Raw genomic sequence first — 16,963 nt, 5'->3', positions numbered from 1 at the left:
AAGGTCTGAGTGCCAGAAGAAAGGGGGAAATACTCTAAAGCTCCGAGGAACAGGAGACGATGACTGAGAAGATCACTCACTATGACCTACTGGAGCTGGAGAGGGAAAATGACCGAACAAATTGTAATGAATATGGTCCAATATCAACACCTCACTGATGACCCGTGCGGGGCTGCTACTATCAGGAAAAGGCACATATCACCCTCTACCATGTGCCAGTTATCATCCTCTTTGTTAACAGACACACAATGAAGGTTAAATAAAGGTCACAACTATGCTAGAAGCTGGGAAAATTATTGTGACCAATGATCTTGGAGTTATTAAGACAGACAATATTATATATTGTTACATGTGATGGTATACAGCATTGTGAACAGCAAGTGGTTCATTCTTGATAGTCAACTAGGAGATAAATAAGTTGAAGTTATTATTAAAGAAAGAGTCCATTCATCATGATGGTATAATGACAAGAACCACCATGCAATTACAGAACCACAGAACCTCCTGGCCACTCGATGAGTTGTTTGCTGGTGAGAAATCTCCCCGTTTCCCACTACAGTTAAAATACAGTACTAAGTACAGTAGAATCTATATTTCATTGGTTCTATATACGTGAAAGATAATAAAAATAGTTTGTTCTAAAAATGTCAATAGAACATTTGACACATTTTCTCCCATATTTTAATGTACTTAAGTCACAATGATTGATTTACAAACTGCAAAACGTTTATGGTGCTACACAACTACATTTACTCAGTTACACCTATTTTTACATAATAACACTCATAAGTGGTGGCACATTTTGTGGCCATCTGCCTTAGTATGTTGCAGGACATAGCAAAATATTGACGGATTTGGGAACATGTCTATGCAAGTCTTTTGTACAGGTAAAAAGTACAACAATGAACATATTACTTCATGCAGCGTCTGATTTAAAGTTCTGTCCACCCTAATGCAGAGCAAACACTGGCAGGCTAGGGACCTATATACAGTATAGAAAGCATCACAGAAACGGATATACAATACTAAGAGTATTCCAGAGACTGATATACTGTACAGCCAGATTTCCCTCTAGGCACATGAGGGGCAGCACCTCCTGGGGGCGGCACAGCACAGTGTTCTCCCCAGGCTTAACGTTTCAGCCGGTCCACCCGGCAAGAGACGCACTGTCGCCCAGGACTCGGAGTCCTTTGACACCCGGCACTCTCACCAACTAGACCTTGTTGCAGGCGGACGCTGATTTCGGATGGAGTGCCTGATGGGAAGATCATTCAGTGTCTCTCTGTTCTGTGTAGTATACAAACTGTGTGGAGGCATCTGGGAGCTGCTTAGCATTCCGTGGAGGCATCATATATTCTGGGAGCTGCTTAGCATTCCGTGGAGGCATTATCTATTCTGGGAACTGCTTAGCATTCCGTGGAGGCATTATCTATTCTGGGAGCTGCTTAGCATTCTGTGGGGGCATTATCTATACTTTTTTTTTTTTTTGGGGGGGGGAGCGGCCAATAATGTTGTGCCTAGTGGCCATCAGACCCCTAAATCTGCCTCTGTGTACAGCACGAAGATTATCCAGAAAAAACAAAAACAATACATAGAACATCCCATAGACCACCATATAATACAGAAAGCATCTCAGTGGCCACCATACAAGAAAGTTCTATTGAGTGCCATACAATACAGAAATACAGTGACCTATATACAATACAGAGGTCCTCCTACTGACCACCATATAATACAGAGAGCATTCTAGTGACCAATATACCAAACATCAATGCTGGACATCTTAGTAACAGACGTACAATACAGTGAACATTCTAAGGGCTGTCTATATAAGAAAGCATTTTTGTGACTACCACATAAGATTATTTAGTCATTAATTTACCCCTCCTCACAAATTATTAACTCTTCAGTATCACTGTAACAACATACACTGCAACAGTATAATTAACCACTTTACAATCATTACCAACCTCATCCCCATTATTGATTAACCCCCACATTGTCAATTAATTTATATGTATTAACCCCCAAATTAACTAATTTACTGTAGTCTCATAAAAAATATCAATTTGTCCTACTTAACTCCATTAAAAGCATTAATCCCATCACCCTCATAATAAAAGCCATTCAACCTAACTAGCCTCCCCCATCTTAACATTACATCTCAGTTATACTTGTTTCTCCATCATGTTAATGATCCATCTTTCTTCTCTTTGATGCTGGAGTTGGTATTACTTCAGGTTGTAAGGAGGAGGAACCACTAGACAGAAGGCAATGGCTATACAATGAAGCAAGACCTTGCACAGACCCTCCATGATGCACAATAAAGCACTTTACCTGGTAGACCGCAAAGCTCCATCCCTCCCACTTATAAAACAGAATTAAACAATGCTTTCAGTATTTTATGATGACTGTCAGGTCCAGGCAGCCAGGTCTCACTTACCTACCAGTACAATGGACTCTGCCTCTACAGCTTGGCTTCTGGCACTCCCGCTGTATCTTCCAAACCTAGTGCACCATTGGGCATAAAAGGATTCCTGTCTCACTGACCAGTTGCCAGAGCAATGTCAGACTTACCCTGCGGCCTATTTCTCTAGTTTTCTAGTTACTTCTGGGACTCTGAATCTGTGCATCCTGATAACATTCCTACTACTGTTTGCTACTCCTTGGTACCCAGTGCTCTACATTTTCCTCCTGAAGCACTCATTGTAACTTTGTCTCAGCCTCCAGCGGTTCCAGTCTGGCACCTGTGCATTAGCCAGTCCCAGCTCAGCATCCAAAGCTTTGCCTGTTCCAGTCTGATAATTGTGCCTAATAACCAGTCCCAGCCCGGCATCCAAAGCTTAGCCAGTTCCAGGCTAGTAACTGTGCATAATAGCCAGTTCCAGCCTGCATCTAGAGCTTAGCTGGTTCCAGCCCGGCACCAGTGTATATTCAGCCAATTCCAGCCTGGCATTCAAGTATATCAGTTCCTGTCCAGTAATCCAGTCCAATATTCCAGTCCGTGTATATTCTGCAAGTTCCAGCTTCACATGCATTTATGCTAAATAAGTCATCTTAATTTTATGCACATGAATCCCACTACTGAACCAGCGCCCCAGGAATCTGACAATGACTTTTTGAACAATACAGATGACTTTTATAGAAATGTACCTGCTTCCAGCTCATACTATGGCAATATTATATAACGTTGCATCCATTTATTTGCATAGCTTGACATTTCCAGTGAGACAAGTGTAGGAAGCTTCACATTTTATTTTTTTTGTTGTTGAAAGTTTATTACGGCATCAGATTATAACAGACAAAAAGACAAGCAAACATCAGCAATAATATCATGCAGGGGACAAGTAAAAAGCTAGAAAGACAAGTGCAAGTCAATGGAAATGGGATATGGAAGGAAGGGTCGGAAAGAAGAGGGAAAGAGGGGAGTGACACCTCAGACATATCTATGAGGACACATCTGTATCTCGACACACTGTAGTGGAGGGAGAAATGAGAGCAAGCCCTTCAGGCAGCTGGTCATCAGCTCCATCTCGTACATGGACCATACCTCCTGAATGAGAGAAGCCATAGAGGGGACTCTAGAATTTTCAGTTAGCCATGTTGAGACACCCATCAGTCCATATATAGCCAGCCAATTTTGATGGTGTGACAAATCAGGGAAACGGGGAAGGGGGGGGGGGATACTTGTAAACGTCCACTAGATGAGATTGGTTAGGACTAGGTACCATCTATATAATAATGTATAAAATGTTTCTTAATAGAAACACATATAAAGGACTTAGAAGTGCCAGACCATATGTCAGACCAGTCATCCGCATCCAGGTGTTTACCTGAGTCTGCCTCCCACTTCAACTTGTGAGCATATTCCTGATGAGCATCAGCGGTCAGGACAAGGTGAGCCCCTGACGTGTATGAGCAGTGCAACAATGTTGTTTGAAGGGTGTGGGTGATCTAGAGGAAAGTCAATTATGATGCGTGTGAAAGAATTGTCTAAAGGCCGATTCCTCAATGTTCAGGTTGGAGAATCAGGAATATTAAACATGTTTAAAAATCCAGATTCCCTGATCTCGACTGAAAACAGTTGAGATTGGCAATATTTTTAACATGTTTAATTTTGGGTCCGCTGTTGTCAGTCTTTAGCCATTAGTATTAATGAAAGACCGAGATTGGGAGAAGGAGGTGCTCCAGAAGTTGTTGAAAAGCGGGGAATATATCCCATTAAGAAATCTAATACCTGCCCTAGACCAGGAGAAGAAGGCAGATAGGGAGAGTCTAAAGGCCCGTACACACTGGTCGATATATCGCGGGACCATCGGCCAGTGTGTACGGCCGATACGTCTGTGAACTCCGTCGTTCACAGACGTATCGCGTCGGCCGCGCAGCACAGCCGACGGCCAATATATCTACCAATATATTGGCGCGCCGCTGCGTGTGTACGGGGCGGTCAGCCGACCGACGGTACACATGCTGCGGCGGCCGGCGGTGATTGACAGCTGAACTGGGCGGGCGTGTGTACACGCCCGCCCAGTTCATGATGTCAGTCCCCGACGGATCGGGCAGTGTGTATGCACAGCACACTGCCCAATCCGTCCATAGATATATCTGCAGATCAATTGATCTGCAGATATATCTATTAGTGTGTACCCACCTTAAGCAAAAAATCAGGGTTACCCCAGAGTGGTATTGGAGGGGATGGAGTTGCATCTATAGAGTATAGGGCATTACATATGTGGCACAGTTTAAGGGGCACACCAACCACCATGTGGGAACAAGCTTTAGAGTAGCCTGGTGGAGCGTGGGAACCAAAGGATTACAAAGGACAGGGCTGGGGAAAAACAGCTGATTCTCAGCCCAACCAGACTTGGCATCCCGAGGGCAAGTGCCAGAAAATGCAGGGAGCAAATTGTGCTGTACAAAATCATTTTTTTAAGGTTGGGGAGACCCAGACCCCCACTAAGGCAACATTAATTTTGTAATAATTGGCCAAACAATGGGGGTCATTCCAAGTTGATCGTAGCTGTGCTAAATTTAGCACAGCTACGATCATGTTCCCAGACATGTGGGGGGATGCCCAGCACAGGGCTAGCCTGCTCCGCATGTCTGGCCGCCCCCCCCCCCCCGAACAAGTACAAAAGCATCGCACAGCGGCGATGCTTTTGTACTTGTGGAGTAACTCCCGGCCAGCTCAGCTCCTGCGGCTGGCCGGGAGTTGATCGTCGCTGCCCCTGGTCGCAGCGGCTGCGTGTGACGTCACGGAGCCGCTGCGGCCTGCCCCTGCACGGTCCAGCCACGACCGCGCCCCCATAACGGCGGCCAAACGCTGCCGTGCCGCTCCCTCCTGCCCAGCGACCGCCTCTGCCTGTCAAGCAGGCAAAGGCGATCGCTAGGGTACTACGGCCTTCAGCCGTCCGGCATGCGCCGGCGCACTGTGGCATCGGCACATGCGCAATTCTGACCCGATCGCTGCACTGCGATAAACTGCAGCGAGCTATCGGGTCAGAATGATCCCCAATATTCCCTCTTTAATATGATGCATCATTATATTATTGAGTATAAATAGGGTAGTAGGAATTTAGTATTTACTATTAATACTGTCAATCCACATCTCTTATGGTGAGGCATCAGTATAGAGCAGTGATTTTCAACCTTTTATTACTTGCGGCACAACGAACAATATTTTAAAATTGCCAAGGCACATCATCAGTTCCCCACAGAAAAAAACAAAACACACACATTGGCCCTCACAGTAAAAAAAAATCCACACATACATTGGCCTACACAGAAAAAACAATCACATTGCTCCCCTCATAAATCATGTTGCTCCCTACATAAATCCTATTGCTCCACACATAAAACAATCACAATTCTCCCCACATAAATCCTATTGCTCCCCACATGAATTATTCACATTGTTCCCCCATAAATCCATAAATTCTTATTCTCCCCACATAAATCCTATTGTTCCCCACAGGAGAAATAAAAATAAGAATTTACTTACCGATAATTCTATTTCTCGTAGTCCGTAGTGGATGCTGGGGACTCCGTAAGGACCATGGGGAATAGCGGCTCCGCAGGAGACTGGGCACAAAAGTAAAGCTTTAGAACTACCTGGTGTGCACTGGCTCCTCCCCCTATGACCCTCCTCCAAGCCTCAGTTAGGATACTGTGCCCGGACGAGCGTACACAATAAGGAAGGATTTTGAATCCCGGGTAAGACTCATACCAGCCACACCAATCACACCATATAACTTGTGATCTAAACCCAGTTAACAGCATGATAACAGAGGAGCCTCTAGAAAAGATGGCTCACTACAGCAATAACCCGATTTTTTGGTAACAATAGCTATGTACCAGTATTGCAGACAATCCGCACTTGGGATGGGCGCCCAGCATCCACTACGGACTACGAGAAATAGAATTATCGGTAAGTAAATTCTTATTTTCTCTAACGTCCTAAGTGGATGCTGGGGACTCCGTAAGGACCATGGGGATTATACCAAAGCTCCCAAACGGGCGGGAGAGTGCGGATGACTCTGCAGCACCAAATGAGAGAACTCCCGGTCCTCCTCAGCCAGGGTATCAAATTTGTAGAATTTTACAAACGTATTTGCTCCTGACCAAGTAGCTGCTCGGCAAAGTTGTAAAGCCGAGATACCTCGGGCAGCCGCCCAAGATGAGCCCACCTTCCTTGTGGAATGGGCTTTTACAGATTTTGGCTGTGGCAGGCCTGCCACAGAATGTGCAAGCTGAATTGTACTACAAATCCAACGAGCAATAGTCTATATTTCCAGGGCTCTGACAACGTCTAGCAACTTGGAGTCCTCCAAGTCCCTAGTAGCCGCAGGCACCACAATAGGTTGATTCAGGTGAAACGCTGAAAACCACCTTAGGGAGAAACTGAGGACAAGTCCTCAATTTCGCCCTGTCCGAATGGAAAATCAGATGAGGGCTTTTACAGGATAAAGCCGCCAATTCTGACACGCACCTGGCCCAGGCCAGGGCCAACAGCATGACCACTTTCCATGTGAGATATTTTAACTCCACATATTTAAGTGGTTCAAACCAATGTGACTTTTGGAACCCAAAAACTACATTTAGATCCCAAGGTGCCACTGGAGGCACAAAAGGAGGCTGTATATGCAGTACCCCTTTCACAAACGTCTGAACTTCAGGGACTGAAGCTAGTTCTTTTTGGAAGAAAATTGACAGGGCCGAAATTTGAACCTTAATGGACCCCCATTTCAGGCCCATAGACACTCCTGTTTGCAGGAAATGTAGTAATCGACCTAGTTGAAAATTCCTCCGTCGGGGCCTTACTGGCCTCGCACCACGCAACATATTTTCGCCAAATGCGGTGATAATGTTTTGCGGTTATATCTTTCCTGGCTTTGATCAGGATAGGGATGACTTCATCCGGAATGCCTTTTTCCTTCAGGATCCGGCGTTCAACCGCCCTGCCGTTAAACGCAGCTGCGGTAAGTCTTGGAACAGACAGGGTCCTTGCTGGAGCAGGTCCCTTCTTAGAGGTAGAGGCCACGGATCCTCCGTGAGCATCTCTTGAAGTTCCGGTTACCAAGTCCTTCTTGGCCAATCCGGAGCCACGAATATAGTGCTTACTCCTCTCCATCTTATAATTCTCAGTACCTTGGTTATGAGAGGCAGAGGAGGGAACACATACACTGACTGGTACACCCACTGTGTTACCAGAGCATCTACAGCTATTGCCTGAGGGTCCCTTGACCTGGCGCAATACTTGTCGAGTTTTATAAACATGTGGAAGACTTCTGGGTGAAGTCCCCACTCTCCCGGGTGGAGGTCGTGTCTGCTGAGGAAGTCTGCTTCCCAGTTGTCCACTCCCGGAATGAATACTGCTGACAGTGCTATCACATGATTTTCCGCCCAGCGAAGAATCCTTGCAGCTTCTGCCATTGCCCTTCTGCTTCTTGTGTCACCCTGTCTGTTTACGTGGGTGACTGCCGTGATGTTGTCCGAATGGATCAACTCCGGGTGACCTTGAAGCAGAGGTCTTGCTGAGCTTAGAGCATTGTAAATGGCCCTTAGCTTCAGGATATTTATGTGAAGTGATGTCTCCAGGCTTGACCATAAGCTCTGGAAATTCCTTCCCTGTGTGACTGCTCCCCAGCCTCGCAGGCTGGCATCCGTTGTCACCAGGACCCAGTCCTGAATGTGCGGCCCTCTAGAAGATGAGCACTCTGCAACCACCACAGGAGAGACACCCTTGTGCTTGGTGACAGGGTTATCCGCTGATGCATCTGAAGATGCGACCCAGACCATTTGTCCAGCAGGTCCCACTGGAAAGTTCTTGCGTGGAATCTGCCGCATGGGATTGCTTCATAGGAAGCCACCATTTTTTCCAGAACCATCTCATTGATGTACTGAGACTTGGCTCGGTTATAGGAGGTTCCCGACTAGCTCGGATAACTCCCTGACTTTCTCCTCCGGGAGAAACACCTTTTTCTGAACTGTGTCCAGGATCATCCCTAAGAACAGAAGACGAGTCGTCGGAATCAGCTGCGATTTTGGAATATTGAGAATCCAATCGTGCTGCCGCAACACTACCTGAGATAGTGCTACACCGACCTCCAACTGTTCCCTGGATCTTACCCTTATCAGGGAATCGTCCAAGTAAGGGATAACTAAAATTCCCTTCCTTTGAAGGAGTATCATCATTTCGGCCATTACCTTGGTAAAGACCCGGGGTGCCGTGGACCATCCATACGGCAGCGTCTGAAACTGATAGTGACAGTTCTGTACCATAAACCTGAGGTACCCTTGGTGAGAAGGGTAAATTGGGACATGAAGGTAAGCATCCTTGATGTACCGAGACATCATGTAGTCCTCTTCTTCCAGGTTCGCAATCACTGCTCTGAGTGACTCAATCTTGAATTTGAACCTCTGTATGTAAGTGTTCAAAAATTTTAGATTTAGAATCGGTCTCACCGAGCCGTCCGGCTTCGGTACCACAACAGTGTGGAATAATACCCCGTTCCCTGTTGCAGGAGGGGTACCTTGATTATCACCTGCTGGGAATACAGCTTGTGAATGGCTTCCAAAACTGTCTCCCTGTCAGAAGGAGACATCGGTAAAGCCGACTTTAGGAAACGGCGAGGGGGAGACGTCTCGAATTCCAATTTGTACCCCTGAGATATCACCTGAAGGATCCAGAGGTCTACTTGCGAGTGAGCCCACTGCGCGCTGAAATTCATTGAGACGGGCCCCCACCGTGCCTGATTCTGCTTGTAAAGCCCCAGCGTCATACTGAGGGCTTGGCAGAGGCGGGAGAGGGTTTCTGTTCCTGGGAACTGGCTGATTTCTGCAGCCTTTTTCCTCTCCCTCTGTCACGGGGCAGAAATGAGGAACCTTTTGCCCGCTTGCCCACGAAAAGACTGCGCCTGATAATACGGCGTCTTCTCATGTTGAGAGGCGACCTGGGGTACAAACGTGGATTTCCCAGCTGTTGCCGTGGCCACCAGGTCTGAAAGACCGACCCCAAATAACTCCTCCCCTTAATAAGGCAATACTTCCAAATGCCGTTTGGAATCCGCATCACCTGACCACTGTCGTGTCCATAACCCTCTACTGGTAGAAATGGACAACGCACTTAGACTTGATGCCAGTTGGCAAATATTCCGCTGTGCATCACGCATATATAGAAATGCATCTTTTAAATGCTCTATAGGCAATAATATACTGTCCCTATCTAGGGTATCAATATTTTCAGTCAGGGAATCCGACCACGCCAACCCAGCACTGCACATCCAGGCTGAGGCGATTGCTGGTCGCAGTATAACACCAGTATGTGTGTAAATACCTTTTAGGATGCCCTCCTGCTTTCTATCAGCAGGATCCTTAAGGGCGGCCATCTCAGGAGAGGGTAGAGCCCTTGTTCTTACAAGCGTGTGAGCGCTTTATCCACCCTAGGGGGTGTTTCCCAACGCACCCTAACCTCTGGCGGGAAAGGATATAATGCCAATAACATTTTAGAAATTATCAGTTGTTATCGGGGGAAAACCACGCTTCATCACACACCTCATTTAATTTCTCAGATTCAGGAAAACTACAGGTAGTTTTTCCTCACCGAACATAATACCCCTTTTTGGTGGTACTCGTATTATCAGAAATGTGTAAAACATTTTTCATTGCCTCAATCATGTAACGTGTGGCCCTACTGGAAGTCACATTTGTCTCTTCACCGTCGACACTGGAGTCAGTATCCGTGTCGGCGTCTATATCTGCCATCTGAGGTAACGGGCGCTTTTGAGCCCCTGACGGCCTATGAGACGTCTGGACAGGCACAAGCTGAGTAGCCGGCTGTCTCATGTCAACCACTGTCTTTTATACAGAGCTGACACTGTTACGTAATTCCTTCCAACAGTTCATCCACTCAGGTGTCGACCCCCTAGGGGGTGACATCACTATTACAGGCAATCTGCTCCGTCTCCACATCATTTTTCTCCTCATACATGTCGACACAAACGTACCGACATACAGCACACACACAGGGAATGCTCTGATAGAGGACAGGACCCCACTAGCCCTTTGGGGAGACAGAGGGAGAGTTTGCCAGCACACACCAGAGCGCTATATATATACAGGGATAACCTTATATAAGTGTTTTTCCCCTTATAGCTGCTGTATTGTTTATACTGCGCCTAATTAGTGCCCCCCTCTCTTTTTTAACCCTTTCTGTAGTGTAGTGACTGCAGGGGAGAGCCAGGGAGCTTCCCTCCAACGGAGCTGTGAGGGAAAATGGCGCCAGTGTGCTGAGGAGATAGGCTCCGCCCCCTTATCGGCGGCCTTATCTCCCGTTTTTCTATGTATTCTGGCAGGGGTTAAATTCATCCATATTGCCCAGGAGCTATATGTGATGCATTTTTTTGCCATCCAAGGTGTTTTTATTGCGTCTCAGGGCGCCCCCCCCCCCAGCGCCCTGCACCCTCAGTGACCGGAGTGTGAAGTGTGCTGAGAGCAATGGCGCACAGCTGCAGTGCTGTGCGCTACCTTGTTGAAGACAGGACGTCTTCTGCCGCCGATTTTCCGGACTTCTTCTGTCTTCTGGCTCTGTAAGGGGGCCGGCGGCGCGGCTCTGGGACCCATCCATGGCTGGGCCTGTGATCGTCCCTCTGGAGCTAATGTCCAGTAGCCTAAGAAGCCCAATCCACTCTGCACGCAGGTGAGTTCGCTTCTTCTCCCCTTAGTCCCTCGATGCAGTGAGCCTGTTGCCAGCAGGTCTCACTGAAAATAAGAAACCTAAAACTAAACTTTTCACTAAGCAGCTCAGGAGAGCCACCTAGTGTGCACCCTTCTCGTTCGGGCACAAAAATCTAACTGAGGCTTGGAGGAGGGTCATAGGGGGAGGAGCCAGTGCACACCAGGTAGTTCTAAAGCTTTACTTTTGTGCCCAGTCTCCTGGCGCAATACCTGTCCAATTTTTTGTTTAGGCGGGACGCCATCATGTCCACCTTTGGTTTTTCCCAATGGTTTACAATCATGTGGAAGACTTCTGGGTGAAGTCCCCACTCTCCCGGGTGGAGGCCGTGCCTGCTGAGGAAGCCTGCTTCCCAGTTGTCCACTCCCGGAATGAATACTGCTGACAGTGCTATCCCATGATTTTCCGCCCAGCGAAGAATCCTTGCAGCTTCTGCCATTGACTGCTTCTTGTGCCACCCTGTCTGTTTACATGGGTGACTGCCGTGATGTTGTCCGACTGGATCAACACCGGCTGACCTTGAAGCAGAGGTCTTGCTAAGCTGAGAGCATTGTAAATGGCCCTTAGCTCCAGGATATTTATGTGAAATGATGTCTCCAGGCTTGACCATAAGCCCTGGAAATTTCTTCCCTGTGTGACTGCTCCCCAGCCTCGCAGGCTGGCATCCGTGGTCACCAGGACCCAGTCCTGAATGCCGACTCTGCGGCCCTCTAGAAGATGAGCACTCTGCAACCACCACAGGAGGGACACCCTTGTCCTTGGTGACCGGGTTATCCGCTGATGCATCTTAAGATGCGACCCGGACCATTTGTCCAGCAGGTCCCACTGGAACGTTCTTGCATGGAATCTGCCGAATGGCTTTGCTTCGTAGGAAGCTACCATTTTTCCCAGAACCCTTGTGCATTGATGCACTGAGACTTGGCTCGGTTTTAGGAGGTTCCTGACTAGCTCGGATAACTCCCTGGCTCTCTCCTCCGGGAGAAACACCTTTTTCTGAACTGTGTCCAGAATCATCCCTAGTAACAGAAGACAAGTCGTCGGAACCAGCTGCGATTTTGGAATATTGAGAATCCAATCGTGCTGTCGCAACACTACCTGAGATAGTGCTACACCGACCTCCAACTGTTCCCAGGATCTTACCCTTATCAGGAGATCGTCCAAGTAAGGGATAACTAAAACTCCCTTCCTTCGAAGGAGTATCATCATTTCGGCCATTACCTTGGTAAAGACCCGGGGTGCCGTGGACCATCCAAACGGCAGCGTCTGAAACTGATAGTGACAGTTCTGTACCACAAACCTGAGGTACCCTTGGTGAGAAGGGTAAATTTGGACATGAAGGTAAGCATCCTTGATGTCCAGAGACACCATGTAGTCCCCTTCTCTTGAATTTGAACCTCTGTATGTAAGTGTTCAAAGATTTTAGATTTAAAATCGGTCTCACCGAGCCGTCCGGCTTCGGTACCACAACAGTGTGGAGTAATACCCCTTCCCCTGTTGCAGGAGGGGTACCTTAATTATCACCTGCTGGGAATACAGCTTGTGAATGGCTTCCAACACTGCCTCCCTGTCTGCTTGTAAAGCCCCAGCGTCATGCTGAGGGCTTGGCAGAGGCGGGAGAGGGCTTCTGTTCCTGGGAACTGGCTGATTTCTGCAGCCGTTTCCCTCTCCCTCTGTCACGGGGCAGAAATGAGGAACCTTTTGCCCACGTGCCCTTATGGGAACGAAAGGACTGCGCCTGATAATACGGCGTCTTCTTATGTTGAGAGGCGACCTGGGGTAAAAACGTGGATTTCCCAGCTGTTGCCGTGGCCACCAGGTCTGAAAGACCGACCCCAAATAACTCCTCCCCTTTATAAGGCAATACTTCCATATGCCATTTGGAATCCGCATCACCTGACCACTGTCGTGTCCATAACCCTCTTTTGGCAGAAATGGACAGCGCACTTACTCTTGATGCCAGTCGGCAAATATCCCGCTGTGCATCATACATATATAGAAATGCATCTTTTAAATGCTCTACAGGCAATAATATACTGTCCCTATCTAGGGTATCAATATTTTCAGTCAGGGAATCCGACCACGCCAACCCAGCACTGCACATCCAGGCTGAGGCGATTGCTGGTCGCAGTATAACACCAGTATGTGTGTAAATACATTTTAGGATACCCTCCTGCTTTCTATCAGCAGGATCCTTAAGGGCGGCCATCTCAGGAGAGGGTAGAGCCCTTGTTTTGACAAGCGTGTGAGCGCTTTATCCCCCCTAGGGGGTGTTTCCCAACGCACCCTAACCTCTGGCGGGAAAGGATATATGCCAATAACTTTTTAGAAAATATCAGTTTTTTATCGGGGGAAACCCACGCTTCATCACACACCTCATTTAATTTCTCAGATTCAGGAAAACTACAGGTAGTTTTCCTCACTGAACATAATACCCCTATTGGTGGTACTCGTATTATCAGAAATGTGTAAAACATTTTCCATTGCCTCAATCATGTAACGTGTGGCCCTACTGGAAGTCATATTTGTCTCTTCACCGTCGACACTGGAGTCAGTATCCGTGTCGGCGTCTGTATTTGCCATCTGAGGTAACGGGCGCTTTAGAGCCCCTGACGGCCTATGAGACGTCTGGACAGGCACAAGCTGAGTAGCCGGCTGTCTCATGTCAATCACTGTCTTTTGTAAAGAGCTGACACTGTCATGTAATTCCTTCCAGCAGTTCATCCACTCAGGTGTCGACCCCCTAGGGGGTGACATCCCTATTACAGGCAATTTGCTCCGCCTCCACATCATTTTCCTCCTCATACATGTCGACACAAACGTACCGACACACAGCACACACACAGGGAATGCTCTGATAGAGGACAGGACCCCACTAGCCCTTTGGGGAGACAGAGGGAGAGTTTGCCAGCACACACCAGAGCGCTATATATATACAGGGATAACCTTATATAAGTGTTTTTCCCCTTATAGCTGCTGTATTGTTTATACTGCGCCTAATTAGTGCCCCCCTCTCTTTTTTAACCCTTTCTGTAGTGTAGTGACTGCAGGGGAGAGCCAGGGAGCTTCCCTCCAACGGAGCTGTGAGGGAAAATGGCGCCAGTGTGCTGAGGAGATAGGCTCCGCCCCTTTCTCGGCGGCCTTATCTCCCGTTTTTTTTATGTATTTTGGCAGGGGTTAAATGCATCCATATAGCCCAGGAGCTATATGTGATGCATTTTTTTGCCATCCAAGGTGTTTATTATTGCGTCTCAGGGCGCCCCCCCCAGCGCCCTGCACCCTCAGTGACCGGAGTGTGAAGTGTGCTGAGAGCAATGGCGCACAGCTGCAGTGCTGTGCGCTACCTTGTTGAAGACAGGACGTCTTCTGCCGCCGATTTTCCGGACCTCTTCTGCCTTCTGGCTCTGTAAGGGGGCCGGCGGCGCGGCTCTGGGACCCATCCAAGCTGGGCCTGTGATCGTCCCTCTGGAGCTAATGTCCAGTAGCCTAAGAAGCCCAATCCACTCTGCACGCAGGTGAGTTCGCTTCTTCTCCCCTTAGTCCCTCGATGCAGTGAGCCTGTTGCCAGCAGGTCTCACTGAAAATAAAAAACCTAAACTAAAACTTTCACTAAGAAGCTCAGGAGAGCCCCTAGTGTGCACCCTTCTCGTTCGGGCACAGAGATCTAACTGAGGCTTGGAGGAGGGTCATGGGGGGAGGAGCCAGTGCACACCAGATAGTCCTAAAGCTTTCTTTAGATGTGCCCAGTCTCCTGCCAGTCTCCTGCGGAGCCGCTATTCCCCATGGTCCTTACGGAGTCCCCAGCATCCACTTAGGACGTTAGAGAAAAGGACTTTTTGTTTTCATCCTGTGGTGGCCGTGATGATGAGATCAGATGAGGCCACGCCCATCTTAACAAAGCCATGCCCATTCTAACGAGGTCACGCCCCCTTGCCGGGAGCGCGCGCGTCTTCGGCGCGCGCATGCTTTTCCTCTTTATATATATGGGGGGGGGGGTTTTGGCGCATTTTTACTTATGTGAATGGGGGGGGGGGGGGGGGCGCATTTTTAAATCTCGCACTGGGAGCCAAATTGGCTAGAAACAGCCCTGCTGCTCTGCTTGGGAGTGTCTGCTTACGACTGTACAACTTTAGTCCTGACAAGTTGTTGAACTGTAGCTGACAATTAAGGTTTACGTAGCTGTGTGTCCCTGGTTGTACTGGCTGCTCTTGGTGCAATTCTGATGGCACTTAAGCAGCTTACTGTCTCTAAATTAACCTTGCTTGCTGAACACACTATCAAATGTAATGTAAGCGGCAATGTAAAAAGGTCTATGTCCCTGTTAGGCGCACTTTCCCTCTGTTTCTATTCCTGAGTAAGCTGGTGATGCATACTGTAGGTAGTGTAGCAGCGTTACCGACCTGTAATTAGCCACTGTGAGCCGACCGATCATCCCTCAGTCCACAGCTATAGCAAAACAATGTCTCTGTCTCCTCCCACCGGCTGGCACTCACTCAGATACTGTGGCTGTCGCTCAGGCACCTTGACAGCAGAGAGGCTGGGTTGGGGCTGACCTGTAACTCAAGTCCTTACTTCCCATTGCTGCCCCTCCGGCTCTACCCTACTTCAGGGAGCCGCGGCTCTGCCCTGCCTCCCTGGTTAGGAATCACAGCAGCAGCACCGGCCTTGTTTCACAGCACCTCCTGTCAGTACAGCTCCCCAAGATGGCTGCCAGCCAACTCCCAACTGTCACCGCCAGCAGTTAACTGTCACAGCACAAGCTAACTCTCTCCCTGGAATCTATATGTCTCTTGCTGATTGGTCAGCTTCCTAGTGCCAAGTGCAGCACTCAGGGCACTTATAACCCTTTTTCTGCTGTATGTTTACTAGTGTCTAGCCAGGGATGCGTTCAGCAGGGGAAGGGGAACAAATGTCTCACTAGAGTTAGTGGTAACCCCAATGGGGTGCTACACATGGTATAGGAGAGACTGTGTCAGTGTAGTGGGAAGAACTTTGTGAATCTGATTAAAGCCCCCTTCCTCCCTTATGCTCCCCAATACTTCCAACTACTGCACTCTGAAATCATTATTCATTGCATGGAATGCAGTATGACACCATTCACTCCCTCATGCAGTTTCTATATTAGGGATATGGTTACTGAAAGCTAGAGCCGTAACTAGACTTTTTGGTACCCTGTGCCAGAGAGAGAATTGGCCGCCCCCCCCCCCCCCCCCCCCCCCCGCGCCATTTTTTTCAATATGGACATAAGGCGCATGCCTCGTGGGAAAGGGGCATGTCAACTTTGAACCCAGAGAAAGCCCATGCCATGATGCTACTGGTACTTTGTAAAAAAATAATCAGCTTTGCAACTGAGCAGATCTATGTAGTGTGGAGCCACACATCCAATCCCTTGCAGCCACACACTACATAGATCTGCTCAGCCGCAATGCCGATCATTTATTCACAAAATACAAGGTACTGTAAGCTTCAAATAGTTAGAATTATCTAGCTTTCTATACAATGGTAGAAAGCTCAATGAATAGTTTGTCTGACTGCAGTGCCACAGGCAATGGGTTTGAATCCTGGTTATGTCAGCATCTTGAAATGTAATAAAGAACAGTGTGACTGAATAACAAAGAAATCTCAAGTTGAATTCATGAATGTTGTATAGGTATTAGCAACAGAAGGGGTCAGGGTAGGAGACAGGGGCAGACAGGAGATGCTGGGCTTCAAAAAGGGGGAAGCTGCAAGTGA

At 48.0% G+C, this 16,963-nt stretch overlaps 1 long non-coding RNA gene across 1 annotated transcript in view; it reads right to left on the bottom strand.

Annotated features, from left to right (window-relative positions):
• The window catches only part of LOC135003384 (uncharacterized), a 113,143-nt gene extending 97,187 nt beyond the window's left edge, over positions 1 to 15,956 (bottom strand). The window contains exon 1 of the long non-coding RNA XR_010204413.1: positions 15,631 to 15,956. This is a non-coding gene — a long non-coding RNA (uncharacterized LOC135003384). The remainder of the gene's footprint in view (positions 1 to 15,630) is intronic.
• Between the last annotated feature and the right edge of the window lie 1,007 nt (positions 15,957 to 16,963).

Source organism: Pseudophryne corroboree, chromosome 2, assembly GCF_028390025.1.
Source record: "Pseudophryne corroboree isolate aPseCor3 chromosome 2, aPseCor3.hap2, whole genome shotgun sequence".
NCBI classification, from domain to species: domain Eukaryota; kingdom Metazoa; phylum Chordata; class Amphibia; order Anura; family Myobatrachidae; genus Pseudophryne; species Pseudophryne corroboree.
This window is presented reverse-complemented; position numbering and strand designations above follow the sequence as displayed.